Genomic DNA, 8,723 nt, shown 5'->3' on the forward strand with positions numbered 1-8,723 from the left:
AATGAAAAGAACAAGTCCATCACCCTGAACTTGCCACAACTGAAAACGAATCAGACGATGAAGGACTTTTAAGACACAGTATAAGACGTCCTTTATGCACAGAGCCATTGAGGATTCTGTAGATCAGAACAGATTTCCCCAAAGAAACAGTAAAGACACGAAGGCAATTGGGATTCACTAATTCCAGGATTAGCAAAGGCACACATGACTCCTGAGAGTAAAACTACTACCTTGACCTTGAGACAGACAATGGGAACCCATTCATCAGTTTCCTAAGTCCCGATGACAGGATCACAGGCCACATCCCCACACCTGTGTGGGGACTCTGCACAGGGGAAGCCTGGCCTCCTCGCACCTGTGTTAACATCTGAATTTCCACTTTCTCATTAGACCCCTGGGGAACTGCAGACTTGCAGGCATTGCTTGAGGAGCCCAGCTTCTCCCAGAATAAGAAGGAGGGGAAGGCAAATCAAAGAATCTCCCCAGGGGCTGGAAAGGGAAAGCCCTGGGGAGGTGATTTCTACAGACAAAGTCTCTCCCACCTCGTGTCTTCCTCGGTGCTGGAGGTGGGAGAACCTGGACTCAGCCTTCAAAGGACTGCCGCAGCACGACTGTGGTGTGGACGAGCACCAGGCACAGAAGGAGGGAGGACACAACTCCTCTCGCTGCTGAGGCTAGATGCAGTCAAAGGAAGATAGAGAGATGGTTCTCAAGGTCTGCGTAGAGGGTCTTATCCTACGCCCCCAGAATGGTCACCTCCGACACCAAGACTTCATCAGGACAAGCATGTTCAGGCAGGTGTGGAGGTTCCAATGGGGAACCACGGGCAGGCTTCAGGAAAACTGGGAATGCATTTAGTCTAAAGAGTGCATGTCTGTTCTGGTCCATTTTCAGCATAGAGGGTTTATGGCTTTTGTTAGAATTCCATAAACCACTGACACTCAATTTCCAAGCAAAACAAAGAACCATTTCCTTACAAGAACTGTGTCTCTATCAGAATTGTGTAATAAAAAAGTAAAATAAAGATTGCATGTATCAACAATGCATAGCCAAACAAACAGATAATCCAGTGAAGCAATATTATCCATTTGTATACATCTATCTTATTTTTGTTACCTTCACAGCTTCAAACGCCTTTCAGCCTATATATAAGAATGAGTACTGGCATTCTGTAATTTTTTGTTTTAAATTGAGAACATTTTAGCAATTAACTTAATACTGTACTTCATTTAGGAAAAGGCCATTGTTCCTTTCCTTAGGAGGACAGCTTATAGATCTCTTATTCTTCCTAAAGAAGATACTTGTAAAACCATACACAATATTGACGATCCTATCTGAGTTTCTGACTGAGGCTGCAGTGGTGCACTCCTAGGAGGAGAGGGTACAAACGGAAACATCTGGGTTCTTGGGTAAAAGGTTCTAGAAAGCTGCCCCCAGCTGTGGACAGACCATGTGGCCCAACATCAGTGCTGCCCGCTTTGTGCGGACTGGCTTCCCAGGTCTGGAGGCAGCTCATCCCTGGGTCTCCATCCCCTGCTGGTGGTCTACGTCTCGGTGCTTCTCGGCAACGGCTCCCTCCTCTACCTCATCGGGGGGGAGCACAGTCTCCACGAGCCCATGGACTATTTCCTGGCCATGCTGGCCGGCACGGATCTGACCGTGACACTGGCCACGATGCCGACTGTCCTGGGTGTCTTGTGGCTGAATCAGCGAGAGAGAAGCCACGGAGCCTGCTTCCTGCAGGCCTACTGCATTCACTCCCTTTCCATCGTCGAGTCGGGCATCCCGCTCGCCATGGCCTGTGACCATTTCCTTGCCATCTGCATCCCTCTGCGGTACAGCTCCATTCTTACCAAACCCCGGGTGATGAAGGTAGGCCTAGGGGTACTGATGAGGGGCTTTGTGTCCCTCGTGCCCCCTCTTCTGCCCCTCCATTGGTTCCCATATTGCCCCTCCCACGTCCTTTCCCACGCCTTTTGCCTCCACCAAAATGTCATGGAACGCGTCTGTGCTGATGTTACTTTTAATCGTGTGTACCCCGTTATTCTGGCTGCTCTGACTTTCTTCCTGGACGCTCTGATTATCCTCGTCTCTTACATCCTCATCCTTAAGGCCGTGATGGGCGTCGCCTCTGGAGGGGCGCGAGCCAAGGCGCTCCACACGTGTGTCTCCCACGCCAGCTGCGCCCTCGTCTTTTACCTGGCTGCGACTGGCCTGACTTTCAGCCACAGGTTTGGGAGGCGCGCACCGCGTGCGGTGCACATGACCATGAGCTGCGTCTACTTCCTCTTTCCTCCGTTCATGAACCTCTGATGTACAGCATCAAGACCAAGCAGATTCAGAGGCGCATCATCCGCCTCTTTTTTGTGCGCGGTAGGGCTTGAGCCTTCATTTCAGCCTCTTGAGATCTCTAGGGTGTTTTGGTCTTTCCCATTATTGGAAGAGAACCTTGGTTTCATGCTCAAATGTTCTTTTCAGAGATAGATGAGATTTTAACTATAACACAAAGCTAGAAATTGACTTGAGCAGATTATGCATATATTATACTATACTATATCAGGACATAGATTCTAATAAAAAAATACATGCCAGTGATCTTGGAGAAAGAGATATAAGAAATGGTGAGATGGAAGAAGAAATTCTACTTTAGAAAATGTCAAGAGAAGTTGACCAAAATAGCCTGGCTCAAGCTTGGGTGATCTTAAAAAAAAAGATGTGCAGTTGGAGGTACATTTTGTGTGTTTCATCCAACAGAATTAGAATGATGTGTTTATCATCTTCCCATACCTATGTTTTGAGTCTAACTGTACTGGCAATGATGTTGCTTTATAAATAAACAAGCCTTGGTGAGGAAAACTAGCCCATGTACAGAACTCTAGGAAACCTCCTCCTGACACTTCGGTTTCCCGTAGCACATTCCTGTATTTTATTTCAAAAGGGAAACTGATACAATAGCAAGTTCAGCAGCAACCAGCCAGCTTCCTGTGAGCTAGCGGAAGCTGGACCCCCAGCCCTCATTTCCTTCTGCCCAATGGCGGTACAGCATCAACACACCACATTTTCTTCTTTCTAGCATTCCATGTCACCTTCTGATGCCTCACCTCCTGTGTCCACCTCTCTTTCCTCGCTTTTCACATATGAGACCTCAGGGTTTTTTTTTATTTTATGAAGTTTGTCTGCTGATCAAGGCAGAAAACCTGGCAAAAGTAATATTATACACCAATGGAATAGGTTCTTCCTTCCACTGTCTTCAAAGTCTTTATGCTGTTCATTTTGGCTGAGCCATAGTCTACAGTCTATTGCTAATGGACAGATGCGTCTCAGATCTGGTGTTGATGTGGCTGTGGTGTAGGCCTGCTTCCTTATGCCATCGGTGCAACCATAAAAAAAAGAACAGAAAAAGAAACTGAGGAATCTAAATACAAATCAACAAATGGGATCAAGTTGAGAACCCAGATTTACTCATGCAGGTGCAAAGGATGCCACAACAGGATTTTACACTCTGCTGGTCTTTAAACAGCCTGTTTCAAATGTCAAAATTCAATGATGAACAACAACAGGACAAACATTGAAATTACTGATTTTTTAAAATAAATGTGCGTGTATAGATTTTAATTTTAAATACCATATGCATTCTTTTTATAATTCCTTGCTTTGAAAAAAACCTTGTCATTAATAAATCAATAAATTCACCTACTGATCCAGTCACATGTAAGGATATTTCCAGTACAATTTTAGTAAAAAATAGCATCTTTCCAAACAAGTGCAGCTTTGAGACAAGGCTTTTAGTCTCCATTTTCACTCTGACCTCTACCCGGAGTTTGCCAAACCTCAGTCTGCCCTACACAGACCACCCGGAGTTAGTACTGACATGAAAGCAGGAGTCACATCACTGCTTTCCTCCCGAGGAGGATCAAGTCCCAACAATTTATCCTCCGTCATCTCATGATTTTGGCCAAGGCAGCAGTTGTGTTTCCCCATCAGCTTGTGGTCTTCCCAAAGATGCCTGCCTGCCACTCTCTAAGCCTCCAAATCTGTTAATGCAGTGCTTTAAAGAATAAACAGAGTTCTTTAGGGGGTGTGGCGAGGGCTGATGCATCTAATTCAGTGCGACAGACTTCAATTTCTCACCGTCATAGCAAACACCCTCTTTCAAGCATCGTTCCAAGAGCTTTACATGCATTAATTTGTTACATGCTCCTGCCGGCTTAGCAGTTCTTAAGACGCGACAACAAAAATCTAAGCAACACACAACCTTCAAACGGTGTCCCGGGTGTGGACACAGACTTTGGCAATATTGACCAGTCCCGATTTACGAATGAAGAGGGTCGTTGCAGGCATTTTCTAACTTAAACGTGATAATGAAAATGTCCACGTTTTCTCTCCTTTTCCTTTTATTTTTGCCTGGAATCTGAAAAATATATTTTCATCCCCACATTTCCAAACATTTTACTAGGCCTCCTAAAAGTTTCTTTTTCTGGGTTTGGTCCCCTCCGCCTTCTTTCATGGGTGGTTTGCGGGCCTGGGAGTGTGTGTGTGTGTGTGTTTGGTGTGTATGTGTGTGTGAGTGTGTGTGTTTGGTGTGTGTGTGTGTGTGAGTGTGTGTGTTTGGGGGGGCGTGTCTGTGTGTGTGTGGCAGGAAGGTGGGGTGTTGGTGGGTGGGGTGTCCCCAGAATCACTCCCTGGACATTGACCTTGTCCGGGCCTCAGGTCGGGTTCTCCACCGACGACGCAAGGCTGTTGGGCCCCCGAGCCGTCTCTCTGCCTCGGGGAGCAGAGCGTAAAACTGACTTGCTGAGGATGCAGAGCATTGTCAACACCCTTAACCTGCTTCCCTCTCGTTATGTCTTAGAGGTACCCTAACCCCTGCCCGCCGCACTGCTCTTTCCGAAAACATCATGTAACAAAAAGCATACGGTGGGTGATGTGTTGAGATTAACGTCCCTCACTTCCGCAGTGCCTGTGAAATGCATCTGAGTTGTTGTGTTTACCAACAGCGCCTTCCCCTGGAACCACTGGGTAGCATTTCCCAGACGGATGCTGCATCGCATGGATATGAACTTTTCCTGCCTTTTCCTGATAAGGGGCCACTGGTTGGTGTTACCTCCACATAAGTTCCACTTTGACCAGCTTGTCCATGTCCGCTCCTAAGACACTTCCCTCGGCCCGACATCTCTCACATCCAAACCTTAGATGCCAGATCCTCCGAATTCTGTACCTCGCTTACTCCCACGCCTTATAGAGACCACGTGTACCTTGATGTCTCCATAGTGTGTCTATCCTTTTCCTCCTTTCTTTATTTTCTGACCATCTTACGGCTGCTCGTTCGGGAGACAGCTTCCCCGCCACTCCCTTTATCTGACTTCTTTCTGGGTCCCTCCTGGCGTTCTCTAGCCCTGTCTCGTCGGAGAGCCCACCCAAGCCTCTTGGCCGGACCATCGAGTGTTATCACTGTTGAACAGCTGGATCCAAGCGTATTGTTGGTGGATGAGGCAAGGGAACAAATCTAGCAAAATGAACGGTCATAGCGATAAGCGCAGGGATCGCCCTTGACTAAGATTCAACTCCATAACTCTAAGTGGGACATACAGGTATTTTTAAGGCGGCTTGAAAAGCTCAGTTAGGGAGGCTGGATGCTCACACGCGTTCAGGTTATATCAATAATAGAATAAAGTCAATTAGGTGGTGAGATCTTACCGTTGCTACTCAAAGCAATTGTTGGGGAGCTTCAAACTTTTATCGAATTGATCCACAAAACAAAACAAAACAAACTTTAGGTTACATTTTATGGTAACTCCTCATATACAGATAAAGAGACTGAGGCTTAGGCAGCTTACTTAGGTAAGTCAAGTAATTTGTCCAAAATCATACATTGTGGAACTTTATAAAAGAAATCCACACAAAAAGAGTTTAGAGTGCAATTGAGAGGAGGATTTGCTCTCTTGGGTGTTCTGGGTGGATGAAAACAAGGAGAGTATTCAGCCCATCTATCACACGTTTAAAGGGACCTTTCACATCTGCTGATGGCATGGGTGAGGGGTACATAACTCAAGCTCCATCTGGGAGAAGCATGAGAGCGGGTGACCCTGAAAAGGAGAAGGAGGTTGGCAAGGCTCCAGTTATGAGAGTATATGCAAGATTCACATTGTGCTCGTATGTGTGGATGGGCCATATTTATGAATAGCGCATGTGTAAAAGTGTGCCTCTTTGCTTCTGGGTCCTCAGGTGTGCCCAGAAGTGTCACCTACGTTTGGTGCGTAGGTGTGTATTCCTCTACCACATCTCTGTGCCTGGCTGTCTCTATTCACTTTCCTGAATCTTAGTGGTAAGTGTGTATCATAGTAAATATGTAACAAATACCTGAGCGATTATTCAAAATTTATCCCCTCACCAAAATTCATTGTCTAAATTGCACCAGGTCCCACAATAGGTCCTAGAGAAACAAAGATGAATAAAACATAATCCCTAATTTAAAGGGCTGTGCCGGCTAGTTAGCAACAAAGGTGTGCACCCGCGGATTCCAATATGTAGACATGAGCTATAAGAAATGCAGTGTATTCATCAGAAGCTTTAGGGATCCACAGAAAAGAAGCTCGCACTGTCAGGGGCAGATGAGAAAAATTTAACTAATACGAAGGGATTGTACAGAGAAAATATAACGGAGATTCTCTTTCCACATCTCCTCAACCTGTTGCCATGATGGAGCCGCTCACTAACATAACATTTTACCCATCACTGCTACTCCTAAAGACCATTCTGCATGTGTCTAGCCCGTTTCCTCTCTTACCTCTCTGTTCACTGGAATATTGTTATATAACTCTAAAGAAGATTGACTTTTCTCTATATGTTCACGTTTTCTAGTGGACAGTTTCATCAAGCATACCATGAGTGGAAGCGTCTACTGCCCATAAATAATACCTGCAATGAGATGGGCATCCTAACTCAAATTCTTCTCCTCGAATAAATTAAGATGCGGACATTATAATCTTAGCGCCTATGCAGGTATACATTATATTTGAAAAGGTAGTATTTATGCTTGTTAGATGTTTTCACATACATCCGTCTTTGCTAAAAATGCATTCATTAACTTGTTACCAAGTATGACTTGAGGTAAGAATATATATATATATATATACACACACACACACACACAAGAGAAGTGGAGGGAGGAAAGCAAAGCAAGGGAGATAAAGACTGAGAAAGGATTAGAAGAACTGAAGTTTATGTAAAGAAAATGAGAAGGGTAGAGAATGTCTCTGTATAAAAGTGGCATTCTGAGAAAACAATAACCCATATTCCGCATCCCTTTATATAAAACAACTAAAATCTATTGTGGGAAGTTACAAGGGGGTACATTTTTAGATCAGTGTGGGAAAGACATTTTCAACAGAGTTGTACGCTAATGGAACAGGCTATGTCCACCACCATAAATACCTGAGGAAAAAAACTGCAAAATTATGTACTAGTATTTTAAATATCCAGGCAAAATGCAGCTAATTGTACAAAGCCTCTAAATATTTCATGAACTCTGAGATTCTCAGATCGTTCATGAGTTAATTTACCGGCACAATTTTTATATATTGACATACGTCATACTCCAATAAGAAATCTCTACACATTACTGGAAATTTTCCATTTGTGACTTTGTTCTTGCTGCTTTTTTTTTCTTTAGAAATAGCTCTTGTTTTTTATTTACTTGCTAGAAATGTCCTTTCCAGAGTCTAGTTCAAATGAATAAACCCAATATGTTCTCTACTCTTTCAAATTTTCATTGAACTTTATTTCTATGAAAAAACTTTATTCTTCCTCGTAGTGTGTGTGTGTGTGTGTGTGTGTGTGTGTGTGTGTGAATGCTCCAAATGATTGTAACATAGAGTACATATCCATGAAAACTAGAACTTAGACTTCTAACTACGTCTAGACTAACCACGTCTTGGTATATGTGGGAAAAAGGGGAGGTTTATCTCACATGTACCCATGAGTCAACCAATAGCGTGGCGTATCGATCCATTGGCACACGGTTCTCAAAAGCTCTGGGTCAGAGCTCTCCTCAGCATTCTGCTATTCACCACATGGATATAGAATGAATGGCTTTTCTTTAAAAAAAATGTTATTTTCACCATGCTACTTTCTGGAGGGGACTAACCTTCTCTCTCTCTTTTCAGAGAAAGACCTGTGTGAAACACTTGACAGTACAATTCCATTCTTTTATTCTTCTACCCACAGATTTGATCTTCATGCCTCTGCTCCAACTCCTCAGACCCAACATACACATCAGGATGATTCAACGATAATACTAATAACACCACTAGTCATAGTAATCATAATATAATTATTCTGACTGACTCTAAGTGCAAAGCACTGCTCATATGTTAACTTGTTATTAACTCAGTGAGTCAGGTATTTTTGTAACCCCCTTTCCACAGATGAGGAGACAGAAGCACAAAGATACAGAGTAATGTCCCAACATCAAGCAGGTAAGAAATAGTGTAGGGAAAATCCAACCCACCTAATTTGCTCCAGAATATATGCTTTGAACAACAGAATGGATGCTTCTCTTACAATAAGAGCTCATAAGAAACTTTTTCAAATCCTGAATTATTTGTTCTGGAATAAGATACAGTTTGAGGTGAGAGAAGAGCGATATAGCCAAATACTATGTAATTCAGTAATATTTTGGCATTTCAGGTCTTACTCTCACTCCTAAAGCATAATAAATACTT

At 43.8% G+C, this 8,723-nt stretch overlaps 1 pseudogene; it reads left to right on the top strand.

Annotated features, from left to right (window-relative positions):
• Positions 1-1,450: 1,450 nt before the first annotated feature.
• LOC125111621 (olfactory receptor 51B2-like) lies at positions 1,451-2,384 on the top strand (annotated as a pseudogene).
• Positions 2,385-8,723: the final 6,339 nt, after the last annotated feature.

This window comes from Phacochoerus africanus, chromosome 11 (genome assembly GCF_016906955.1).
Source record: "Phacochoerus africanus isolate WHEZ1 chromosome 11, ROS_Pafr_v1, whole genome shotgun sequence".
In the NCBI taxonomy this organism is placed as follows: domain Eukaryota; kingdom Metazoa; phylum Chordata; class Mammalia; order Artiodactyla; family Suidae; genus Phacochoerus; species Phacochoerus africanus.